The sequence below is a fragment of the Anomaloglossus baeobatrachus genome, chromosome 3 (genome assembly GCF_048569485.1).
Source record: "Anomaloglossus baeobatrachus isolate aAnoBae1 chromosome 3, aAnoBae1.hap1, whole genome shotgun sequence".
Taxonomy (NCBI): domain Eukaryota; kingdom Metazoa; phylum Chordata; class Amphibia; order Anura; family Aromobatidae; genus Anomaloglossus; species Anomaloglossus baeobatrachus.
In genome coordinates this window covers 560,204,340-560,226,636 of record NC_134355.1, presented here as the reverse complement: position 1 = coordinate 560,226,636, position 22,297 = coordinate 560,204,340, and the positions used below count along the sequence as shown (strand labels likewise).

The 22,297-nt window shown below is 42.3% G+C and overlaps 1 protein-coding gene across 2 annotated transcripts in view; it reads right to left on the bottom strand.

The window, feature by feature from the left end:
- PASK (PAS domain containing serine/threonine kinase) overlaps nt 1–22,297 on the bottom strand; it is a 358,840-nt gene that overhangs the window by 184,939 nt on the left and 151,604 nt on the right. Inside the window, exon 1 of one of the 2 annotated variants that reach the window (XM_075340859.1) lies at nt 7,455–7,516. The exons of the other annotated variant lie outside the window; for it this stretch is intronic. The gene's annotated coding sequence lies outside the window, so the exon portion shown is untranslated. Of the gene's footprint in view, nt 1–7,454; nt 7,517–22,297 lie in introns of those variants that run through there. 2 annotated transcript variants of the gene reach the window in all.

Here is a 22,297-nt window from a genome sequence, read left to right as displayed (position 1 = left end):
CTTCATCAGCTGATTACCGGCAGCTCTTGCAGCGATCGGACGGGATCAGACTCCTGTCCAATCGATCGCTCCAGGAGCTGCCGGTAATCACCACAGCACATAAGTGAGTATTATTTTTTTTTTTTTTTTTTCTACTGATGCATCAGCTGATTGTATAATCGGCTTTTATACAATCAGCTGATGTGTGATGGGATTCAGGCACTTGATCCTGACACATCATCTGATCGCTTTGCCTTCCAGCAAACCGATCAGATGATATTGGATCCTGATTGGACGGCGCGGGACCCTGACCCAGGATTACTGCGGAGGGGGGTTTATTTCAATAAAGATGGAGTCACTAATTGTGTTGTGTTTTATTTCTAATAAAAATATTTTTCTCTGTGTTGTGTTTTTTTTTTTATCATTACTAGAAATTCATGGTGGCCATGTCTAATATTGGCGTGACACCATGAATTTCGGGCTTAGGGCTAGCTGATAATATACAGCTAGCCCTAACCCCATTATTACCTAGCTAGCCACCCGGCTTCAGGGCAGCTGGAAGAGTTGGATACAGCGCCAGAAGATGGCGCTTCTATGAAAGCGCCATTTTCTGGGGTGGCTGCGGACTGCAATTCGCAGTGGGGGTGCCCAGAAAGCATGGGCACCCTGCACTGTGGATTCCAATCCCCAGCTGCCTAGTTGTACCCAGCTGGACTCAAAAATTAGGCGAAGCCCACGTCATTTTTTTTTTTAATTATTTCATGAAATAATTAAAAAAAAAGGGCTTCTCTATATTTTTGGTTCCCAGCCGGGTACAAATAGGCAGCTGGGGGTTGGGGGCAGCCCGTACCTGCCTGCTGTACCCGGCTAGCATACAAAAATATGGCGAAGCCCACGTCATTTTTTTTTTCTTTTTGGGCAAAAAACTGCATACAGTCCTGGATGGAGGATGCTGAGACTTGTAGTTCTGCAGCTGCTGTCTGCTCTCCTGCATACACTAGTGAATGGAGGATGCTGAGACTTGTAGTTCTGCAGCTGCTGTCTGCTCTCCTGCATACACTAGTGAATGGAGGATGCTGAGACTTGTAGTTCTGCAGCTGCTGTCTGCTCTCCTCCATACACTAGTGAATGGAGGATGCTGAGACTTGTAGTTCTGCAGCTGCTGTCTGCTCTCCTGCATACACTAGTGAATGGAGGATGCTGAGACTTGTAGTTCTGCAGCTGCTGTCTGCTCTCCTGCATACACTAGTGAATGGAGGATGCTGAGACTTGTAGTTCTGCAGCTGCTGTCTGCTCTCCTGCATACACTAGTGAATGGAGGATGCTGAGACTTGTAGTTCTGCAGCTGCTGTCTGCTCTCCTCCATACACTAGTGAATGGAGGATGCTGAGACTTGTAGTTCTGCAGCTGCTGTCTGCTCTCCTGCATACACTAGTTCTGCGGCTGTCTGCTCTCCTGCATACAATGAACATTTTGAAGAAGGAAATGACATCAGACCTTTTTTTTTTTTTTTTTCATCAACAATCTTTAATGGCATTGTGCACTGATTAAAAACGCAGTGAGCAAAAACGCAGCAAAAAACGCACCAAATCGCGGCAAAAACGCATGCGTTTTTGCCGCGTTTTTTTTAGCCGCGGGTGCGTTTTTTAGACAAAAACGCACATAAAAACGCAGCGTGAAAAAAACGCCTAGTGCGCACATACCCTAAGAGGGAATCTGTCCGATCAGATAATGCTATTAACCTGCAGCTACAGGGTTAATAGTGTTATGCGGGAGTCACACGGTACGAGCGATCGTACCCGCCCCCGTCGTTTGTGCGTCACGGGCAAATCGCTGCCCGTGTCGCACAAATTCGTTAAACCCCCGTCACACGCACTTACCTGCTGAGCGACCTCACTGTGGGCGGCGAACATCCTCTTCCTCAAGATGGAGGGACGTTCGGCGTCACAGCGACGTCACACAGCCGCCGGCCAATATAAGCGGAGGGGCGGAGATGAGCGGGACGTAAACATCCAGCCCACCTCCTTCTTTCCGCATAGAAGGTGGGTGCCACGGGAAGCAGGTAAGCTGTGTTCATCGTTCCCGGGGTGTCACACGGAGCGATGTGTGCTGCGCCGGGTACGATGAACAACCAGCGCCATGAAAATTAAACGTTTTAAAAATAAGCGACGTGTACACGACTCACGATTTGTGACCGATACAGCGTCGCTCGGAGGTGTCACACGAGACGACGTCGTGAACGATGCCGGATGTGCGTCACGAAAACCGTGACCCCGACGATGCATCGCACGATAGCTCGTCTTGTGTGACGCCCGCATTAGAATAGTGACCGGCCGTTGACCAAACAGGTGTTCCAAAATGTATGGACAGTATAATGCAGGCTGGGCAAACTGGGGCATATTTATCACTGTACTGACAGGTATAAAGTTGAAGCTGCCACTTCTTCTGACCATTCAGAAGTGTCACCCTGTGACTTATGTTGTCGTCCCATGGTCTGATGAATATTGCACTTTCTACATGAGTGATATACTGCTGGTAGAAAAATATTGATATTATGGCCCATCATCTTCCAGCCTCATTTACCACTACTTTTATACTACTGCATCTGGGAGCAAAAGGAGAGGAAGAGTGTTCATGTGTGCCACGCAGATGCCCTTTCTTCATAAAAATGGTGCCCATTGAAATGTATCTTGTGCAAATATCATTGATGAATTTAAAGGGGTTGTTCCCTTTCATTAAACGTTAATCCTGAGTCGTAGTCTAGTAGACTTATGTGCACACGATCAGGATCTGTAGTGTTTTTGACGTATGTTTTCGCTGCGTCCAAAGCACTGCATAGTATAGTACAAGCACAGTAGATGGGGTCTAAAGAAATTTCCAGCCCACTATGCTTTTTCCTGCAGCGTAAACTCACATGCAGGGTGGCTTGCCAAGCCACAGTATATCAATTTATTCTTGCGGAGACACGAGTGTTCTCAGCGAAAATCCGCTGAGCCCAAAATTCTGATCGTGGGCACAGACACTGTGTTATCCCGTTGAGAAAACTAGCGTCTCTGCAAGAGGAATGATGCTGCGTCTAATACGCAGAGTGCCCGGATCGTGGGCATTTACCCCTATGTGATGGTGGAATATGGGGGTGTTTTGTATAATTTTGTGTAGGTTCGTATTTTAGGCGTGGTGCTCTGTCCATGCTGTGTATTCCTTGTGTGTACATTGTCCTGTTTACAGGTTAATCACCCCCTGCTGGGCTTTTGTCCCTAAGTCTGGGGGAGGGGGTCCTAAGATCCACCCAAACTCTCTGCTTACCTGGGAGATTATTCAGTCTGGCTGAGAACTTCAAGAGAGAAGCACGAAGATTTATCCTCTGTGGGAGAAGCTGAGGCTCCCCAGAGAGACTCGAACATTTATCGCTTACTGGACTGTATCTGGTTTCTGGACTATTTTACCCTCTGTGTGGTAGATTATTTTATGGACCGTCTGATTTTACTTGTAATAAATGTTATTTGGATTTTTCACTCATCTCTCGCTCTGTTGATTGTGATACCCGAGAAGGACCCTGTGACACTCTATAAAGAGACAAACCTCACCCTCCTTGGGTCCACAGGAAAATCCACTGGGGAGGGAAGGCTGATCTTGCTAACAGGCTCCATTTAACATAAAGCTAATGATTATGATGGCCCAAATGTAGGAGGCAACCATGTTAAACGTTTCTGGCTTGTTGGAGCATGCAGATGCACAGACCTTTGGGCTAACAAGGGGAAAGGATGGCTGCTGCATCTCGTCACTGCATAAATAAGCACCAGGCCCAGTACCACGAGTCAGCTCAAACATGTCTACCATGATTGGAAGGACTGTGTGCCTTTAAGTAGCCATAACTTCCACCAGATCGATCTGGGCAGAAGGTTGTATGCACAATGTGATCCAACCTGTCTTGGAAGCCAGCAATCTGGCACACAAGCCTATGTAGCAAAAGGCTAATAAAGCAAAGAGATATATGTCCTGGCTAAGACGGGCGAAGTACGAATAGGATTCTATGGCAGATGACATGGAGTCCTCCTGCAAGTTGCCGATCATGAGACTCAAGATGGAGAGAGAAGTCTCCCCACATGTCAGAGATAAACACCAGAGAACTGTTCCAAGAAACGAGGGGGGATCAAAGAACAGACAACCGTAATGGCGAAAAGAGTTGGAGTCACCGTTATAGAGGTTCATGTTGTTGCACCCAGGGCTGTGGAGTCGGTAAGCCAAACCTTCGACTCCGACTCCTCAAATTCTCTTGCACCGGCTCCGACTCCGGCTCCGACTCCGGCTCCGGCTCCTACATATATTGCTTATAGTTAGGTGAAAAATTTATTGTAGTACATGAATATGTGTATGTGAACATCAGACATTTAATAATTTTTATGATACAATAATCAAGATATTTGGATAGAACATAAAATATATTTATTGGAATACAACTTTAGAACACAAAAAACTGTAATAAATTGTAAATATGTAATACACTATGTAATATACAGTAGATTACATATATATCTTGTGTGTGTATATACACTGTATATATATATATATATATATATATATATATATATATATATATATATATATATATATATTACATATTTACAATTTATTAGTTTTTTGTGTTCTAAAGTTGTATTCCAATAAATATTTTATGTTCTATCCAAATATCTTGATTATTGTATCATAAAAACAATTAAATGTCTGATGTTCACATTGTACTACAATAAATTTTTCACTTAAATATAAGCATTATACTAAATGTTATTATTTAGTAAAATATTCAGCACATTCTGCATTGCATTCCTGTCCCCAATTTATTATATATTTTAGGAGTCGGAGTCGGTGCATTTTATACCGACTCCGACTCCACCAAAATGAGCTCCGACTCCGACTCCGACTCCGACTCCACAGCCCTGGTTGCACCCCATATATTGGTGGTGTTTGGGGATGTAGCCATACCGGCACCGCTCATAAGTCTCTTAAAGGGAACCAAACATCAGGATTTTCATGTATAAGGTGCAGCCAGTGCAGTACTGGCACTATCAGGCACAGGCTGTACATACCATTAGTGGGCAGCTCGGATGTTTAGGCTTTGAAATCCAAGTTTATGAAGTCTAAAAATTCATCATCTTTTGACTGACAGTTACACCTCTCCAGATAATATCCGGGCGGGTTATGCACATGGATCCCCCCCCCTTCGCCGCCTGTTCCTCCCTCCCTCTATGCAAATTTTTCGATTCAGTAACATTGTCGGAGTTGGCGCCTGCGCATAGCGCTCATCACCAGCGCCATGTTTCAGAAGCCCGCATTACCTAGTCTTGTGCCTGAGAGGGCGGCGCATGCGCCCTCGCTTCTTCAAATCCCGCTGTGACCGAGGGAGCACGCGTGGTCACAACAGGATGAGAGAACAGCTGATCTTACCGATTAGCTGCTGCAGACGATATCGTAGCAGACGTCAGATCAGCTGTTCTCCAGTCCTGATGTGACCGCGGGAGAGCACGCAGTCAGAACGAGATCTGAAGAAGCGAGGCGCATGCTCCGCCCTCTCAGGCACAAGACTAGGTAACGTGGGCTTCAGAAACATGGCGCCGGAGATAAGCGCTATGCGCAGACACCAACTCCGACGATGTTACTGAATAGAAAAATTTGCATACAGCCAGAGAGAGGGAGGAACAGGCGGCGCGGGGGGGTGGGGGGTGGGGTGTTGGGGAATCCAGATGAATACTTGCCCGGATACTATCTGGAAAGGTGAAACTGTCAGTCAAAAAGATGATGGATTTTTAAACTTCACAAATTTGGATTTCACAGCCTAAACATCCGAGCTGCCCACTAATGTACAGACTGTGCCTGATAGTGCCAGTACTGCACTGGCTGCACCTTATATACCAAAATCCTGATGTTGGGTTAACTTTAAAGGGAACCTGTCAGCAGAAATTTTGCTCTAAACCTAAAAGCTTCCCCCTCTGCAGCTCCTGGGCTGCATTCTAGCATGGTTCCTATAGTTATTCTGCCCCCTTTTAGATCAAAATAAATAGTTTATAAAGTGGTACCTTTCAGTTTGAAAATCTTGTTAATTCTACCACGGAGGCGGGCTGTCTGTTGTCCGTTACTATCCCTCCTGCCGCTTTAGGCCGTCCCCCAACGCTCATTTACATACCTCAGGACGCTACCCGGTGCGTCCGAGGTTTCGCGCATGCGCCGTGCCACTGTAGCGGGACGGTGCACAGTGGGACTGCTGGTGACGTTGCGCAAGCACGAGATTAAGGGCGGCACTGTGATTTTCATCAGCAAGCTCCCGCCCATAATCTCGTGCCCGCACTTTCCCCTCTGCCTCCACCGTTCTGCGCATGCCCTGGCCAGATGATCGGTGGTGTTCTGCTCCGCACCTCCCATCCATTTCCTGCTCCAGGGCTAGCTGGGAAAGAGGTGACGTTGGATCATCTGGCCAGGTCATGCGCAGAACGGTGGAGGCAGAGGGGAAAGCGCGGGCACGAGATTATGGGCGGGAGCTTGCTAATGAAAATCACAGCGCCGCCCATAATCTCGTGCTTGCGCAACGTCACCAGCAGTCCCACTACAGTGGCACGGCGAATGCGCGAGACCTCGGACGCACTGGGCGGCGTCCTGAGGTATGTAAATGAGCATTGGGGGACGGCCTAAAGCAGCAGGAGGGACAGTAACGGACAACAGACAGCCCGCCCCCATGGTAGAATTAACAAGATTTTCAAACTGAAAAGGTACCACTTTATAAACTATTTATTTTAATCTAAAAGGGGGCAGAATAACTATAGGAATTTGCTAGAAAGCAGCCCAGGAGCTGCAGAGGGGGAAGCTTTTAGGTTTAGGGCAAAATTTCTGATGACAGGTTTCCTTTAAGTTCCATGTTAAAAAAAAAAAAACATCACTTTCCCAATCCTCTATGCCCCATCCCTTTAATCACTCTTCATAGATCTGGTGCACTCTGCTCTCCACTCTTCTGGAGTATTTTGCAAATCTTCACAACAGTTAAAAGGGGCTGTCAGTGAAAACAAGCGATCACCTATCCCCGATTGGTAACGATCTACTATCGGTGGCATCCGCCTGTAACTGATATCACCGTTATTACAGGTCAGATGCCAACCGCCATGCAGCCTCATGGGGAACGGAGCAGCGATCGAGCACGACCACTACTGCCCCAATCTAACAGATACAGGGGTTCACGGAAATCAGAGTGTAGCCCCCATACAAGTGGTGGAGCGCAGCAATACAATGGACTCGTAGCCTGCTGCTCGCTCCTAGCCCTCATCACACACAAAGAGCCAGCGATGCAGGGTGGCGGGCACTGCTGTGTACGGGGCACAGCCATGTATGAAGCGCAGGTGAGCGCACAGGCTGGAGCACGCCCGGCTGCCCGCGCCGATGATGCGCACACTGGCGGCCCCGGCCCCTCCGCACGGCGGGTACGTACTCACACGATCACACCTCTTATGTCATCCTTCCCAGGGACAGCGCACAGTTCAGCGGAAAAGGCGGGACTAACAGGTTTGAACGCGTAATCCAATCAGAACACGATGACATATGACCGCCAGAAATACTGACCAATCGACGTGCTGAGAATGTTGCCAGGCGGCAGAGAGACACGCCTTCAGCCCACCAGAAAAGAGCGGGCAGCGGTTGCTAGGGACGCGCTCAGTAGATTTGTTTACATGGACGAACCGTCTGCAGATGCGGAAGTGTGGGAGGGAGAAGGGGCCTGAAGCCCCCACTGACTAATGTCTGCCCCCATATCTAACCCTGGAGGGTGAAGGACACTGCCTGCACCCTGCTTACAGCCAAATCCTGGGAAGCTTTGAGTGAAGCTGTCTCATGAGCGCCTGAGACCTTAAGTCACCACTGAGACATTACAGGAGCAGCCCATAGTAACCACGATAACCAGCCCCAGTGTTACTTTAATTGTTGATATTTTTATTATTTTATTTTTTTATGAGTCTGCAACGTTTCTGCATTTTTTAGAAAAGAATTACATTTACATTCTGCTTTTTTTTTTTTTTTCAAATTGTCTCTTCAGGGAGGGAGGAGACAAACTCTAGCGCCACCTATTGGAAATAGCAATCCTACAAGTCAAAAGTGGCCCTTTAACGAGTCTTTTCATAACACTTAATAATAAGCTGGGGGTCATACATAACGAGGCAGCAGCGATCACGACGGGCGACCTTATCAGGATCGCTGCTGCGTCGTTACATGGTCGCTGGTGAGCTGTCAAACAGGCAGATCTCACCAGTGACCAGCCAGCAGCGATGCGTGGAAGCGCTTGGTAACTAAGATAAATATTGGGTAACCAAGGAAAGCACTTCTCTTGGTTACCCGATATTTACCTTAGTTACTAGTGGCCGCCGCTCTCACGCTGCCAGTGCTGGCTCCCTGCTCCCTGCACTCCTAGCCAGAGTACACATCGGGTTAATTAGCCGATGTCTACTCCGGCTACATGTGCAGGGAGCAGGGAGCCGGCACTGGCAGCGTGAGAGTGGCGGTGCTAGTAACTAATGTAAATATAGGGTAACCAAGGAAAGGGCTTCCCTTGGTTACCCAATGTTTACCGTGGTTACAGCTTACCGCAGGCTGCCAGACGTCGGCTCCCTGCTCGCTTCAATTCGTCGCTCTCTCGCTGTCACACACAGCGATGTGTGCTTCACAGCGGGAGAGCAACGTCCAAAAAACGAAGCAGGACACTCAGCAACAACCGGCGACCTCACAGCAGGGGCCAGGTCATTGCTGGATGTCACACACAGCGACAGGACGTTGCTGCTACGTCACAGAAAATGGTGACTTAGCAGCGACGTCGTTGTCGCGGTCGCTGTATGTGACACCACCTTTAGGGGAAGTTTACACGCTGCGACATCGCTAGCAATTGCCTGGGTTAATAACTGCTGTTAACAAAATAGAATGTATTAACAAAAACGTATTCTGCACACAAAAACCACAAAGCAAATAGATATACATGTAATTATAATGTCTGTCTCCCCCTGTGTATATATCTCTGTCTCTCTATCTCTTTGTCTGTCTGTCTCTTTCCCTGACTGTCTCTTTCTCCGTCTGTCTCAATCTCTTTCCCTGTCTGTCTATATATCTCTTTCACTGTCTGTCTATCTCTGTCACTTTGCCTGTCTGTCTATTTCCCTGTCTGTCTCTTTCCCTCTCTTTCCCTGTCTGTCTTTTTCCCTCTCTTTCCCTGTCTGTCTCATTCCCTCTGTCTCTTTCCCTGTGTCTGTCTCTTTGTCTGTCTGTCTCTTTCCCTGTCTGTCTGTTTCCCTGTGTCTGTCTCTGTCTCTTTGTCTGTGTCTGTCTCTTAACCTGTCTCTTTCTTTCCCTCTCTTTCCCTGTCTGTCTCTTTCCCTGTCAGTCTGTCTCTTTGTCTGTGTCTGTCTCTTTGTGTCTGTCTCTTACCCTGTCTATGTCTGTTTCTTACCCTGTCTGTGTCTGACTCTTTCCCTGTCTGTGTCTGTCTCTTTCCCTGTCTGTGTCTGTCTCTTTCCCTGTCTGTGTCTGTCTCTTTCCCTGGCTGCATAGTGACACGCCAACATTCCATTTAAGGGCATGGCTGCGCATTCTTCTGAAGTTCTGGCTGCACTGTGGCTCCCAGCTCCATTGGCTTTAATGGAGGCAGGTTTTTTGGTGAATAACTGTAAAGCACGGGGTTAACATTTCCCCTCAAAACATAGCCTATGACACTCTCGGGGTCCAGACGTGTGAGTGTGCAAAATTTTGTGGCTGTAGCTGCGACAGTGCAAATGCCAATCCCGGACATACACACACACACACACACACACACACATTCAGCTTTATATATTAGATATAGATCAAGGCAGGGTCCCCAATTTGTATCTCGGGGCCACATGTGGCTCTCAGGACCATGATATGTGGCTTGCAGCAGTCTGCTAGCTTGGTGAATTAGCATCATATCTAGAAATCAGCAATGAAGACAAGGTCTGCAGATGGTAACTTTTGTTAGTAGCCACCACACAGAAAAGCAGATCTGAATCCCAATATACCGGGTGGGGGGAGACAGTATGATATTGCCAGTTTGGTGCTTAAAGCTGGATGTAATAGTGTCGTGAATACTGTATGTTTGGTGTAAAAATACTGCATGAAAGTAGAGTGGGCACCCCTGGATGTAGGTATACTGCCTATTATGAGGGGGCACACGGTCTCGGTGTACTTTTTATGGGAACTTTGGCTATCTTTATACCATGCTCTGGTATATATATATATATATACACTATATTATTATTATATTATTATAATACCAGTTCAGGCTGCGGTTACCTGCATTGAACTGCGGAGCTCTCACCTGAGCTCCGGAGTGCAGCCTGGACTGAACGCAGAGTTTGCAGGACTGAACTGCCCGACTGATTCCCCGGCGATTGCGGTTCAGTTCATGTCACAGCTGCGGACAAGCCGGGCTGTAGTCCGGAGCTCAGGTGAGAGCTTCGGAGCTCAGCCCGGCCTGTCCGCAGCTGTCATGAACTGAACCGCAATCGCCGGGGAAACAGTCGGTGCTTGCAGTTGAGTCCTGCAAACTCTGAGTTCAGATAGATAGACAGATAAATAACAGGTAATAACCACAAAATACCTTCTTAAATACATATATAAGGCCAGTAACTGGGATCATATATTCAACACAAAACAAAGTTTATGGCCAAAATGTAACAATTTTATTAATCAAATCACATAATTATACAACAAAGTACCACAGGCATAAAAAGGGGGGGGGAGGGGCAGAGGAAAATGAGGTTAATCAATATGGGATAGGAAAAAGTCCAACAGTATATCAATAATTGTAAAGTACAGAAATAAAGTGCATAGTGCTCAACTTTATACTGAATAAATGAAAAGGACAACTTCCTCCCAATTGAAAACCAGGGAATAATGTGCACATGCAGCCAATTGCAGCTCGATTTGGGCAGGAAAATTCCACAGTTTGTTCAAGGTGAACTGCACAGTGAATAGCAATGTGGCATAGGTTGAAGTAATCTATGTAGACATTATCAAAAGCACACGCTGCAATGAAGGCAGATAGCCGTTGGAGAGAACAAGCAGAGATAATCCAATTCCCGGTGTGATAAATAGTGTAAAGGCTTGTAAGTAGCAATATATACCTCTGTCCCGAGCCCACGCTTCCGACGTACGTTTCGTCACAACTTCTTCAGGGAGCGTGTGTTGGGAAGGTAGGGGGAGGTTTTTAAACACATCGGTGGCCAGTGAGCAGCTGAACGTCAGTCAGCTGATAGATCGGGTGAGTCACATCACGGCGCATGAATCCTCCACACATGCCGTAATCAGGGGGAGACGTGGTAGCGGACAGCGGGGAGAAAAGCGTCAGTAATCGTCATGGAGACGGCGCCTGCGCTCAAACCCCCTATAGCCGCCGACAGGTCAACCCACGGCCGTATTTTAGAACATGCGCACTGACCCAAAAGTTGGACTTAGTGAATTACAGGAAATAGACCACATTAACGCGGTTCATCCCATCATAGAATGAAAATCAGGAAAATTCGTGTAGAACTATAATATAAAAATATATAAAAAACTATGCAATCAGCAAGGCTCGAACTGTCATATGAGATTACAATATACATGTGAATAATACGAACCCACAGATTATAGAACTATGTATAACAAAACCCTACAGCCATGAAATTGCTGTGATATAATAATAAAATCCTTAAAGTTTTGTACAAAAGTGACTATGCAACATTATCAAAAATATAAATATATAATTAAATTAAAATAAAATTAAAAATTAAAAATTAAGATTATATACATGCAAGTGATAGTGCTAGCATGACCGTAGTCATACACAAGTGGGGGAGTGACGACAGACAATTATATAAACGACCAAAAATTCATAAACATTTTATATATATAGAAGAGTGAATAATAAAAATCTAAGAATAAAAAGTGAATGTGTACGCATAATTAAGAGCGCATATAATTAATTCTCAAAATGCATTAGAAATCCTTAAGATTATATGAAAAAGTGAAAAATCAAAATAACAAAAAATAGAATATAATTATATATAAAAATATGTGCATGCAAAAGTGATGCTAGCAAGACCTCAAGTCACACCCAAGTAAAATGTGAAACAAAACAATTTTATGGGCTACCAAAAAATTGCATTATTGTATATAATAAATGAAAAAAATATATTTTTTATTTTTTATATGAGAGAAGGTGAATGTGTACACATGAGTTGAGAACGCATATAATTAATTTTAAAAATGCGCAAAAAATCATAGAGATGTATGTAAAAAGTGAATAAGATGAAAATACCAAAATATAATTGTATATATAAAATTATACATACAAATAGTGAAACAAGCATGACCACGGTCATACACAAGTGGGAACTGTGAAACCAAAACAATTTTATAAGCTAGCAAAATTGCAAAAACGTTTTACATATATAAATAAATACAAAAAATAAATTAAACAGTGAATGTGTTCACATAAATTAAGAACACATATACTTGATTGTAGGTTTGCGCATAGAGCCTATACACGCATAGCAATAATAACACCAGCTGTATTGAAATCAGAGCCTCCATGATGCATGATAGAAAGATGGCACATAAATAGGGATATTCTCCAATTCAAATCACCGTCCAACAACCCAAAATAACAAAGTACATGGCACCAACTATAAGAGAAAAGGAATGGTTAAAATCAAACTAGGTAAAAAATAAAAATACAAGAAATTAAACAACCCTAACCCCTAAAAATACCCTAACCCCTAAAAAGTCCGAATACTTAAAATCATGAACAGTATACTATAAAAATGACGCAAAACCAAAATTCTCATTAAGACCCTTAGGTGCAACTGTGTTCAACCTGTAGATCCATCTACTTTCCACCTGTGACAGTACTTTAAATAAATTTCCACCCCTTTGACCAAGAGAGACCTGATCGATGGCAATAATGGAGAGTTTACTAGCATCGCAATTGTGCCATAATTTAAAGTGCCTGGCAATAGTTTTTACTTGTTCGTCAAATTTAGAATTCTTTGCTTTTTCAATATCCCGTACATGTTCCCTAACCCGGAATTTGAGTTCTCTGGTCGTCATCCCCACATATACCTTCTTGCAGGGGCACGTAGCATGATATACAACACCTTTAGATGAGCACGTTAATTGATGTAATATTTTGTAGGTGCGTGTTTGATCACCGTTGGTAAATTCCCTACTTTTCCTTAAGTTGAGACAGGCTCTACATAGACCACAGGGAAAGAAACATTTTATTTCACCTGATTGGGCTGTGTTCTTAGGTTGATAATGGCTTTTCACCAGTAAATCTCTGAGGTTGGCACTCCGACGGGCTGTGATCCTAGGTTCAGATTGAAGAGTCCTTTTTAGTATTGGATCAGTCAACAATATTTCCCAATGAGTTTGGATAATATCTCTCAGTCGTGTCCACTGGCTATTGAATTTGGTAATCAGCCTTACCTCATTACTTTGGGCCAAAGGTTTATTTGATGGTTTATACAGTAATTCATTACGAGACAATGATGCTGCTCTTTTCAGGCCATTACGGATATTTCGGTGGCTATAGCCTCTCTCACGAAACCGACTATATAGGTCCTTTGATTGTTTGCAGAAATTATCCTCTGTAGAGCAGATTCTCTTCGCTCTCAAAAATTGCCCGATCGGAATTCCTCTGATTGTTCCCTTAGGGTGAGAAGATTGGGCATGTAAGAATGCATTCGTAGACGTAGCTTTCCTGAAAATATCAGTTTCGAGGCAACCATCAGCTGTAATTCTAACATCAATGTCCAAAAAACTCAACCTGGAACCACATTGGAACGTGAGCTTAATATTAAGTGGATTATCATTTAGCCTCAACATCATGTCATCCAATTGTTTTTGGGACCCCTCCCAGATAAACCATATATCATCAATATACCGTATCCAATGATGGATACGGTCAATCTGGTCAACTGGGTTACTCATAAAGATCTCCCTCTCCCAAGCCCCAAGGAATAAATTTGCATACGAGGGCGCACAAGACGCCCCCATTGCAGTCCCTTGGAGCTGGAGGTAAACTTGATCTTTAAACAAAAAGCAGTTGTGTCTCAAAATGAAATCCAATAATATCAGGAGTAGTTCGACTAATCGTGGCTCAATGTTGCTATTCCTCATAAACCACGTCACAGCCCTTAAACCATCATCATGCCTGATAGAAGTATAAAGGCTTTCCACATCGGCAGTAACCATCATCATTTCACCCTGTAACTGTAAATTATCAAAGTGGCTTAATGCCGAGGTGGTGTCCCGTATATATGATGGTAAGGTCTGGACCAACGGTTTCAAATAAAAATCTATTACCTGACAAACTACCTCACAGAGACCACCGTTACCCGACACAATGGGTCTTCCAAGAGGGTCGGTCTCGCACTTATGAATTTTAGGCAATAGATAGAGGGTGGGCAATCTGGGTTTCTTGCACAACATAGCTTCAAAAAGTTTTTTTGAGATAATATTTTCCTCATAGGCCCTCTCTAGAATCACCATTAAATCCTGTTGGAACTTAGATAATGGATTCTGACTGAGTCTTTTATAGCACTTGCCATCAGACAATTGCCTAAAAGCCTGTTTCTCATAAAGCTTGTTGCTCCAGATCACCAGATTGCCCCCCTTATCCGCCGGTTTAAAAACAACATCAGACCATGACTTCATTTCATTTAGAGCTACTTTCTCTTGATCATTCAAGTTAGATGATTTGTTGGTTCCAAGTTTTTCAATGTCCTGAGAGACCAATTTAACAAAAATGTCAATGGCAGGACAGGTATTTAAATTAGGAAAAGTAGAGGATTTGCGATAAAGGTGTGTAGGATACTTACTACAGTTATCATCCTCTTCCTCATTGGCCAAACTCTCAAGAATTCTTAATGCTTCAATCTCCTTCTCACTCTCAAATGGAGAAGTATCCAATTCAGATGACCCTTTTTCAAAATGCCGTTTCAATAATAATTTTCGGGCAAATAGATGTACATCCTTTATTGTTGTGAATTTATCTAAGTCACAAGTAGGGGAAAAAGTTAGTCCCTTCTGCAAAATGCTTTCCTGTAAAGAGGACAAAGAATGATCAGATAGGTTAATTACCTTAGGGTGATCATCCCTCTTTTTCTTGCCAAAATTATCCATCCTAGTTTGTATACTCCTCTTCACTCCCTGTCGGGTCCGGAATGAATGTGGATTCATATATTCACTGTCTTGATGAGAGGTACTACTGCTCGCCTCAGAGGACATAGAAGAGAGAGAACTTGTACGAGATATTCTGGGATTTTGGTTAGTCTTTCTGTACTGCCATCGAAAAATTTTTCCAGTTTCATAATCTTTAAGATCCCTCTGGTACTTTTTCAATTTTAAAGAGCTGACATCCTGTTCTAATTTATTCAAACTTTTGTCCAATTCCTTATCAAATTCATCCAATTGTTCACTGGTGAGATCTTTTTCAAGTTCTTTGTAGATACTCAATAGTTGCAAATCAACCTCCTCAATCAATTTGTTCTGTTTTCCAATAATGAGCTCAATAAATGATAATGAGCATTGAGTCGCCACTTCCTCCCATCTTTTGATAAGAGCGTCATCATCAAGGTCAAAGGATGGGTAAATTTGCACCCTTAAACCTCTAGGGATAATTTTCTGTGAAAAGTAATTATCCAGAGAGGTTTTAGTCCACCATAAACGGGTTTTCTTAAAAATAAGATTAGAATAAGATTTTTTGGCTTCTAAAACGTCATTTCGGACTTCTTTAAAAATACCTGAGGCACCATTATTAAAAATAGTACTCGCTTTTGATTGCCAGATTTTCTCCCTGGCTTTTAAATCCATTGTGGAGTAAAAAGGATTTTTAAATCTGTTGAAAAAACAGGAATATTTAATAACCACAAAATACCTTCTTAAATACATATATAAGGCCAGTAACTGGGATCATATATTCAACACAAAACAAAGTTTATGGCCAAAATGTAACAATTTTATTAATCAAATCACATAATTATACAACAAAGTACCACAGGCATAAAAAGGGGGGGGGGAGGGGCAGAGGAAAATGAGGTTAATCAATATGGGATAGGAAAAAGTCCAACAGTATATCAATAATTGTAAAGTACAGAAATAAAGTGCATAGTGCTCAACTTTATACTGAATAAATGAAAAGGACAACTTCCTCCCAATTGAAAACCAGGGAATAATGTGCACATGCAGCCAATTGCAGCTCGATTTGGGCAGGAAAATTCCACAGTTTGTTCAAGGTGAACTGCACAGTGAATAGCAATGTGGCATAGGTTGAAGTAATCTATGTAGACATTATCAAAAGCACACGCTGCAATGAAGGCAGATAGCCGTTGGAGAGAACAAGCAGAGATAATCCAATTCCCGGTGTGATAAATAGTGTAAAGGCTTGTAAGTAGCAATATATACCTCTGTCCCGAGCCCACGCTTCCGACGTACGTTTCGTCACAACTTCTTCAGGGAGCGTGTGTTGGGAAGGTAGGGGGAGGTTTTTAAACACATCGGTGGCCAGTGAGCAGCTGAACGTCAGTCAGCTGATAGATCGGGTGAGTCACATCACGGCGCATGAATCCTCCACACATGCCGTAATCAGGGGGAGACGTGGTAGCGGACAGAAAAGCGTCAGTAATCGTCATGGAGACGGCGCCTGCGCTCAAACCCCCTATAGCCGCCGACAGGTCAACCCACGGCCGTATTTTAGAACATGCGCACTGACCCAAAAGTTGGACTTAGTGAATTACAGGAAATAGACCACATTAACGCGGTTCGCTCCCTGAAGAAGTTGTGACGAAACGTACGTCGGAAGCGTGGGCTCGGGACAGAGGTATATATTGCTACTTACAAGCCTTTACACTATTTATCACACCGGGAATTGGATTATCTCTGCTTGTTCTCTCCAACGGCTATCTGCCTTCATTGCAGCGTGTGCTTTTGATAATGTCTACATAGATTACTTCAACCTATGCCACATTGCTATTCACTGTGCAGTTCACGTTGAACAAACTGTGGAATTTTCCTGCCCAAATCGAGCTGCAATTGGCTGCATGTGCACATTATTCTCTGGTTTTCAATTGGGAGGAAGTTGTCCTTTTCATTTATTCAGTATAAAGTTGAGCACTATGCACTTTATTTCTGTACTTTACAATTATTGATATACTGTTGGACTTTTTCCTATCCCATATTGATTAACCTCATTTTCCTCTGCCCCTCCCCCCCCCTTTTTATGCCTGTGGTACTTTGTTGTATAATTATGTGATTTGATTAATAAAATTGTTACATTTTGGCCATAAACTTTGTTTTGTGTTGAATATATGATCCCAGTTACTGGCCTTATATATGTATTTAAGAAGGTATTTTGTGGTTATTAAATATTCCTGTTTTTTCAACAGATTTAAAAATCCTTTTTACTCCACAATGGATTTAAAAGCCAGGGAGAAAATCTGGCAATCAAAAGCGAGTACTATTTTTAATAATGGTGCCTCAGGTATTTTTAAAGAAGTCCGAAATGACGTTTTAGAAGCCAAAAAATCTTATTCTAATCTTATTTTTAAGAAAACCCGTTTATGGTGGACTAAAACCTCTCTGGATAATTACTTTTCACAGAAAATTATCCCTAGAGGTTTAAGGGTGCAAATTTACCCATCCTTTGACCTTGATGATGACGCTCTTATCAAAAGATGGGAGGAAGTGGCGACTCAATGCTCATTATCATTTATTGAGATCATTATTGGAAAACAGAACAAATTGATTGAGGAGGTTGATTTGCAACTATTGAGTATCTACAAAGAACTTGAAAAAGATCTCACCAGTGAACAATTGGATGAATTTGATAAGGAATTGGACAAAAGTTTGAATAAATTAGAACAGGATGTCAGCTCTTTAAAATTGAAAAAGTACCAGAGGGATCTTAAAGATTATGAAACTGGAAAAAATTTTCGATGGCAGTACAGAAAGACTAACCAAAATCCCAGAATATCTCGTACAAGTTCTCTCTCTTCTATGTCCTCTGAGGCGAGCAGTAGTACCTCTCATCAAGACAGTGAATATATGAATCCACATTCATTCCGGACCCGACAGGGAGTGAAGAGGAGTATACAAACTAGGATGGATAATTTTGGCAAGAAAAAGAGGGATGATCACCCTAAGGTAATTAACCTATCTGATCATTCTTTGTCCTCTTTACAGGAAAGCATTTTGCAGAAGGGACTAACTTTTTCCCCTACTTGTGACTTAGATAAATTCACAACAATAAAGGATGTACATCTATTTGCCCGAAAATTATTATTGAAACGGCATTTTGAAAAAGGGTCATCTGAATTGGATACTTCTCCATTTGAGAGTGAGAAGGAGATTGAAGCATTAAGAATTCTTGAGAGTTTGGCCAATGAGGAAGAGGATGATAACTGTAGTAAGTATCCTACACACCTTTATCGCAAATCCTCTACTTTTCCTAATTTAAATACCTGTCCTGCCATTGACATTTTTGTTAAATTGGTCTCTCAGGACATTGAAAAACTTGGAACCAACAAATCATCTAACTTGAATGATCAAGAGAAAGTAGCTCTAAATGAAATGAAGTCATGGTCTGATGTTGTTTTTAAACCGGCGGATAAGGGGGGCAATCTGGTGATCTGGAGCAACAAGCTTTATGAGAAACAGGCTTTTAGGCAATTGTCTGATGGCAAGTGCTATAAAAGACTCAGTCAGAATCCATTATCTAAGTTCCAACAGGATTTAATGGTGATTCTAGAGAGGGCCTATGAGGAAAATATTATCTCAAAAAAACTTTTTGAAGCTATGTTGTGCAAGAAACCCAGATTGCCCACCCTCTATCTATTGCCTAAAATTCATAAGTGCGAGACCGACCCTCCTGGAAGACCCATTGTGTCGGGTAACGGTGGTCTCTGTGAGGTAGTTTGTCAGGTAATAGATTTCTATTTGAAACCGTTGGTCCAGACCTTACCATCATATATACGGGACACCACCTCGGCATTAAGCCACTTTGATAATTTACAGTTACAGGGTGAAATGATGATGGTTACTGCCGATGTGGAAAGCCTTTATACTTCTATCAGGCATGATGATGGTTTAAGGGCTGTGACGTGGTTTATGAGGAATAGCAACATTGAGCCACGATTAGTCGAACTACTCCTGATATTATTGGATTTCATTTTGAGACACAACTGCTTTTTGTTTAAAGATCAAGTTTACCTCCAGCTCCAAGGGACTGCAATGGGGGCGTCTTGTGCGCCCTCGTATGCAAATTTATTCCTTGGGGCTTGGGACAGGGAGATCTTTATGAGTAACCCAGTTGACCAGATTGACCGTATCCATCATTGGATACGGTATATTGATGATATATGGTTTATCTGGGAGGGGTCCTAAAAACAATTGGATGACATGATGTTGAGGCTAAATGATAATCCACTTAATATTAAGCTCACGTTCCAATGTGGTTCCAGGTTGAGTTTTTTGGACATTGATGTTAGAATTACAGCTGATGGTTGCCTCGAAACTGATATTTTCAGGAAAGCTACGTCTACGAATGCATTCTTACATGCCCAATCTTCTCACCCTAAGGGAACAATCAGAGGAATTCCGATCGGGCAATTTTTGAGAGCGAAGAGAATCTGCTCTACAGAGGATAATTTCTGCAAACAATCAAAGGACCTATATAGTCGGTTTCATTAGAGAGGCTATAGCCACCGAAATATCCGTAATGGCCTGAAAAGAGCAGCATCATTGTCTCGTAATGAATTACTGTATAAACCATCAAATAAACCTTTGGCCCAAAGTAATGAGGTAAGGCTGATTACCAAATTCAATAGCCAGTGGACACGACTGAGAGATATTATCCAAACTCATTGGGAAATATTGTTGACTGATCCAATACTAAAAAGGACTCTTCAATCTGAACCTAGGATCACAGCCCGTCGGAGTGCCAACCTCAGAGATTTACTGGTGAAAAGCCATTATCAACCTAAGAACACAGCCCAATCAGGTGAAATAAAAGGTTTCTTTCCCTGTGGTCTATGTAGAGCCTGTCTCAACTTAAGGAAAAGTAGGGAATTTACCAACGGTGATCAAACACGCACCTACAAAATATTACATCAATTAACGTGCTCATCTAAAGGTGTTGTATATCATGCTACGTGCCCCTGCAAGAAGGTATATGTGGGGATGACGACCAGAGAACTCAAATTCCGGGTTAGGGAACATGTACGGGATATTGAAAAAGCAAAGAATTCTAAATTTGACGAACAACTAAAAACTATTGCCAGGCACTTTAAATTATGGCACAATTGCGATGCTAGTAAACTCTCCATTATTGCCATCGATCAGGTCTCTCTTGGTCAAAGGGGTGGAAATTTATTTAAAGTACTGTCACAGGTGGAAAGTAGATGGATCTACAGGTTGAACACAGTTGCACCTAAGGGTCTTAATGAGAATTTTGGTTTTGCGTCATTTTTATAGTATACTGTTCATGATTTTAAGTATTCGGACTTTTTAGGGGTTAGGGTATTTTTAGGGGTTAGGGTTGTTTAATTTCTTGTATTTTTATTTTTTACCTATTTTGATTTTAACCATTCCTTTTCTCTTATAGTTGGTGCCATGTACTTTGTTATTTTGGGTTGTTGGACGGTGATTTGAATTGGAGAAGATCCCTATTTATGTGCCATCTTTCTATCATGCATCATGGAGGCTCTGATTTCAATACAGCTGGTGTTATTATTGCTATGCGTGTATGGGCTCTATGCGCAAACCTACAATCAAGTATATGTGTTCTTAATTTATGTGAACACATTCACTGTTTAATTTATTTTTTGTATTTATTTATATATGTAAAACGTTTTTGCAATTTTGCTAGCTTATAAAATTGTTTTGGTTTCACAGTTCCCACTTGTGTATGACCGTGGTCATGCTTGTTTCACTATTTGTATGTATAATTTTATATATACAATTATATTTTGGTATTTTCATCTTATTCACTTTTTACATACATCTCTATGATTTTTTGCGCATTTTTAAAATTAATTATATGCGTTCTCAACTCATGTGTACACATTCACCTTCTCTCATATAAAAAATAAAAAATATATTTTTTTCATTTATTATATACAATAATGCAATTTTTTGGTAGCCCATAAAATTGTTTTGTTTCACATTTTACTTGGGTGTGACTTGAGGTCTTGCTAGCATCACTTTTGCATGCACATATTTTTATATATAATTATATTCTATTTTTTGTTATTTTGATTTTTCACTTTTTCATATAATCTTAAGGATTTCTAATGCATTTTGAGAATTAATTATATGCGCTCTTAATTATGCGTACACATTCACTTTTTATTCTTAGATTTTTATTATTCACTCTTCTATATATATAAAATGTTTATGAATTTTTGGTCGTTTATATAATTGTCTGTCGTCACTCCCCCACTTGTGTATGAGTACGGTCATGCTAGCACTATCACTTGCATGTATATAATCTTAATTTTTAATTTTTAATTTTATTTTAATTTAATTATATATTTATAATTTTGATAATGTTGCATAGTCACTTTTGTACAAAACTTTAAGGATTTTATTATTATATCACAGCAATTTCATGGCTGTAGGGTTTTGTTATACATAGTTCTATAATCTGTGGGTTCGTATTATTCACATGTATATTGTAATCTCATATGACAGTTTGAGCCTTGCTGATTGCATAGTTTTTTATATATTTTTATATTATAGTTCTACACGAATTTTCCTGATTTTCATTCTATGATGGGATGAACCGCGTTAATGTGGTCTATTTCCTGTAATTCACTAAGTCCAACTTTTGGGTCAGTGCGCATGTTCTAAAATACGGCCGTGGGTTGACCTGTCGGCGGCTATAGGGGGTTTGAGCGCAGGCGCCGTCTCCATGACGATTACTGACGCTTTTCTCCCCGCTGTCCGCTACCACGTCTCCCCCTGATTACGGCATGTGTGGAGGATTCATGCGCCGTGATGTGACTCACCCGATCTATCAGCTGACTGACGTTCAGCTGCTCACTGGCCACCGATGTGTTTAAAAACCTCCCCCTACCTTCCCAACACACGCTCCCTGAAGAAGTTGTGACGAAACGTACGTCGGAAGCGTGGGCTCGGGACAGAGGTATATATTGCTACTTACAAGCCTTTACACTATTTATCACACCGGGAATTGGATTATCTCTGCTTGTTCTCTCCAACGGCTATCTGCCTTCATTGCAGC